Source organism: Octopus bimaculoides, chromosome 22, assembly GCF_001194135.2.
Source record: "Octopus bimaculoides isolate UCB-OBI-ISO-001 chromosome 22, ASM119413v2, whole genome shotgun sequence".
Classification (NCBI taxonomy): domain Eukaryota; kingdom Metazoa; phylum Mollusca; class Cephalopoda; order Octopoda; family Octopodidae; genus Octopus; species Octopus bimaculoides.
Window position 1 is genome coordinate 13,520,357 of NC_069002.1, and position 5,000 is coordinate 13,525,356.

General features: G+C 37.9%; 1 protein-coding gene across 2 annotated transcripts in view; it reads right to left on the bottom strand.

Annotated features, from left to right (window-relative positions):
• The window catches only part of LOC106872786 (serine--tRNA synthetase-like protein Slimp), a 105,631-nt gene that overhangs the window by 94,344 nt on the left and 6,287 nt on the right, over positions 1-5,000 (bottom strand). The window contains exon 1 of one of the 2 annotated variants that reach the window (XM_052975783.1): positions 867-1,037. The exons of the other annotated variant lie outside the window; for it this stretch is intronic. The gene's annotated coding sequence lies outside the window, so the exon portion shown is untranslated. Of the gene's footprint in view, positions 1-866; positions 1,038-5,000 lie in introns of those variants that run through there. 2 annotated transcript variants of the gene reach the window in all.

Below are 5,000 nucleotides of genomic sequence, written 5' to 3' on the forward strand. Positions count from 1 at the left end.
GAACTGAAAAACAGTGGCGGCCCGTAGATAAAATTAGTGGGGGGTGCTGCTTCAGAAAATTTTTAGCTGTTGTTTTAATATTGTGTAAAAGGAAACAAACAAAAAGAAAACTGAAGCGCACAGTTCTATACAAGGGTTTTTTGTTTTTTTTTTCATAAACTAGGGGAAAGCTACTGACATTAAGCTTAAGGATTATATAATGTATAAGTATAAAGAAAGAATTTTTTTAAAAAGGGACGTATTATATTGAATGTTATTGATAATATCGAATGCAAATAGACGGTGCTGCAGTTCTGCAGTGCCTATACACGAGCTGCCACAGTTGAAAAGTGAAAGTCAAATAGAAAAGATCCACAACAACTGGGTTTCACTTTTCAAAAACGAAAATAATTCAGTGAAAAGAAATATACTTTACAAAAATGTCAAAGAAAACAACCAAAATATCCATTCGTTTCTAAAAACAAAAAAACATAGACGATGGCTGGAAAGCAGTCTTTCAAGATAGCAATAAACGGGTAAAAGCAGAAAATATAACCGAAAATATTCTTTCGTTTTTTTTTTTAAAAAAAGCTATTAACTTTTTATTTATTAATTTATGGTAAAAACGAACTTCATTTCCACAACATCCGAAATTACATCAATACAATTAATTTGACATCGATTGGAACAAAATTAAAGGAATTGAAAGTGGAAGCCTAACAAAAGATCCGTTTATCATTCATATATTTTCTTTTACAATATCCTGTTCATCACGTGTCTCCTTAGATATTTCCTTGGACTAGTGACCCACCTACGATTAAAATTTATGGAAATTACTAAAAGAAAACTTTCATAACAAAGTTATATTGGACAATGTTTCTACTCACGATATATTTTAATCCTGACAGATGTTTGTGGCTGTGTAGAAGGAAGTTTGCTTATCGATCACTATAGCCTCAGAATATTTTTATTATGATCACGAGGGATCGAAAACACAGATGGGTACAATACAGGACAAACAAATAAACAAAATGTGCGAGTTCTATGATATAATTTTTTTTTAAATTACGATAGTCTTAATATGTACAATATATGTTCATTGACTTTTTTTTTTTTCCTCTTTCAATTATACAGGCATACATATGCGTATACACACACACATATATACATATATATATATATATATATATATATATATATACATACACACATACACATATATATATACACCCACACATACATATACACACATATCCATACCTACACATACACACGCATATACCTAAACACGTATATAAAATAACAAAAAAATTGGGTTTTTCAACCCGGCAGCCTATAAGGCCCAGCAGCTTGCCTTTTATTATTTTCGATGATTAGTTTGGGTGACTTACACCCACCTTTTTCACCACTTCCTTCCATCTCTGCTCATATACTCTGGCTGACAGGGTTATCGATCACTATAGCCTCAGACCGACCAAAGCCTAGTGAGTAGATTTCATAGGGGAAGAAGCCCCCATATGTCATGTCTGTGTGTGTGTATATATATATATATATATGCCCCAGCAGGGCCATATATATATATGGGTGTATGGAAAGTTTTGAGCGTTATGGGCCTCTTCCCCTATCAAATCTACTCACTAGGCTTTGGTCGGTCAGAAAAAACACTCTCTCACGTGACCTTATCAGAAGGCCGCGATTGGTTGATGTTCACCCTGGCGCGAAACAGAACTGGAGACAAATGCCGCGCAAATAAGAGCCAATCAGGGTGATGGACACAACAGGGTCTAAGCGGCCGAAAGCTGGATGTTAGCCGCTATGTTTGCATTTGTAAATAAATATCCGAGAGAGAGGTTTCACAACACCCCTTTAACGTGGTGCTCCAGCATAGCTGCAGTCAAATGATTGACACAAGTAAAAGAATACAGGAAGTTTTTGGGCTCAATACTCTCGAAACGACTACATCAGAGACAATGATATCAGCAACAAACAACCTGTTGATCCAACCAAGATGGGATAAAAAATAATATTGGTTTCATATTTTGGTACCAGGCCAGCAAGTTCAGGAGGAGGGAGTAAGTTAATTACATCAACACCCTGTGTTTAAGTGGTACTTATTTTTATTGACACCCAAAGGATGAAAGGCTAAGTTGACCTTGGCAGAATTTGAACCCAGAACACGAAGATGGATGAAATGTTAAGCATTTTCCCTGGCATGCTAATGATTCTTCCAGCTCACCGCTTAGTCTTATAAGAATCACAACACCTGAAAGGTTGAGGATAGTTACAGCCAATAGAATTGCACCCAAGTCAACCTAATTAGCTCTACTCATATAGGTATAAACTGTATACTTATGTACTAGTGGTAAATAGACTGTGATATCCTAGCAGACCCAAGAATTTAGAATTGAATTTATCAAACTGGTCAGCCTAGTATCTAGTTTGTGTGTGTGTCAAATTTTACGAAATGTTTAGTCTCTGGCATGTAACCTGGACAGCCATAAATAATGGCTAAAAAAAAAATAATAACAAACAGGTACTGGAATGGCTGTGTTCTTTGGAACCACATGATTTCAGGTTCAGTTCCACTGCATGGTATGGAGGCATGTGGCTTAGTGGTTAGGTGTCAGCATCATGATCGTAAGATTGTGGTTTCGATTCCTGGACCGGGCAACGCGTTGTGTTTTTGACGAAAACACTTCATTTCACGTTGCTCTAGTCCACTCAGTTGGCAAAAATGAGTAACGCTGCGATGGACTTGCGTCCCGTCCAGCTGGGGAACACATACGCCATAGAAATCGGGAAACCGAGCCCATGAATTTGGTTAGGCTTTAAAAAGGGCGCATTTATTTTATTTTTTTCCACTGCATGGTACCTTGGACAAATGTCTTCTTCATAGTTCCAACCAATGCTTTGTGAGTGAATTTGGTAGCTGGAAAGCTACAAAAGACTGTCATGTATATGTGTGTATGTATATGTGTGTGTGTGTGTTCATCCAATTGCTTGACAAGTGGTGTTGGTTTGTTTACCTCCCCATAACTTAATGTTGTGGCAAAAGATACCAACAGAACAAGTAGTAGACTTAAAAGGCAAAATTTTTTCAAGTAAACTGTTAAAGGTGATACCCAGTTACAGCCGCAGTCCAATGACTGAAACAAGAAAAAAAAAAATTTTTTTAAAAAAAGCATATTTTTTAAGTTGCTTAGTAACTGGATTATACATGACTTGTATTCAGTAGCAACGCTGTTTATATATAAGCCTTACACGTGTGAAAAAAGAGTCACACTTTTCCTGCTGTTTCAAGCAGGTCAAGAGATTGTAAAGAGACTAGTTCATGTTGCTGGAATGTCTTTGATAGTATTTGAGCTGTTACTGACATGCACTTAGTAGCAGTATGAGGTGAACAATGACAATTATCGTGTATGGGCAATACAGCAATGGACCAATCAATTGTTGAAAGATTAAGAGTGGAGGTGTATAAGTTAAGGGGATTGATGGTAAAGGAAATGGTGGAGGTAAGTGACAAAAAGGGTGTATGACATCAGTAGAGCCAAGAAGGAAGGGGATATAGTTAAGTGGAGAAGAATGTAGTGAGATAAATTAAAAGTTTAATCACTTCAAACTACATATGTAATGTAGAGAAAAAGACATAAGCATTAATGACAATTCTTGTCGGGAAAGGGGAGTGAAAATTTGTCGGGGTTTTGTATTGATTACACCTATTTGAATAGAATTAGGGTTAGACCACACACTAAGGTGTACTTGATCTGGTAGACTGTTTGCTAAAATGCCATTAAATCATGATGGCACCTGTGCCCAGCGTCGCCTTTCTGGCACTTGTTCCGCTGACACGTGTAAAGACTTTCGAGCGAGATCGTTGCCAGTGCCGCTGGACTGGCTCTTGTGCAGGTGGCACATAAAATACACCATTTTGAGCGTGGCCGTTGCCAGTACCGCCTGACTGGCCTTCGTGCCGGTGACACGTAAAAGCACCCACTACACTCTGAGTGGTTGGCGTTAGGAAGGGCATCCAGCTGTAGAAACTCTGCCAAATCAGATTGAAGCCTGGTGTAGCCATCTGGTTCACCAGTCCTCAGTCAAATAGTCCAACCCATGCTAGCATGGAAAGCGGACGTTAAACAATGATGATGATATTAAGATGGCAAGCTGGCTGAATCATTTGTATATTGGACCAGTTGAGCACAGGGTCAGTCAGTTCCTGACTAATAATGATAATGATGATTTCTTCATTGACCACAAACCAGCTTAAATTAAGAAAAACATTAGGGACAGTAACAGGACAAAATAGAATGTGTGTGTATTTGTTGTTGCGAGGGTTTTGCATGTAAACAGGTTTAATGTAATAAAAGATAATTCCAATTTTTGGTATAAGGCCAGGAATTTTAGGGGAAGAGGAAGTTGATCACAATGGCCCTTTTGCTCAACTGGTACCTATTCTATAAATCATGAAAGGATGAAAAGCCAAGCTGACCTCAGCAGCAATAATAATAATCCTTTCTACTAAAGGCACAAGGCCTGAAATTCAGGGTGGGTGGGTGACTAGTTGATTACAATGACCCCAATGTTTAATTTATCGACCCTGAAAGGGAATCTGAAAATAAAAATAATAATAAGAGCAGCAATTTGGGGGGAGGGGATGAGTTGATTACATCCCCCTCCCCATGTTCAACTGCTATGTATTTTATCGATGCTGAAAGGATGAAATGTAAAGTCGACCTTGGTGGAATTTGAACTCAGAATGTAGCAATGGACAAAATACCACTAGGCATTTTGTCCAGTGCGCTATCGATTCTGCTAGCTTGTCACCTTAGTAACAATAATCCTTTCTACTAAAAGCACAAAGCCTGAAATTTTTTGGATGAGAAGTTAAGTCAATTACATCGATCCCAGTACTCAACTGGTACTTATTTTATTGACCCCCAAAAGGATGGAAAGCAAAGTGAGCCTTGGCAGTATTTGAACCCAGAACGTAAGGACAGACAAAATACTACCAAGTATTTTGC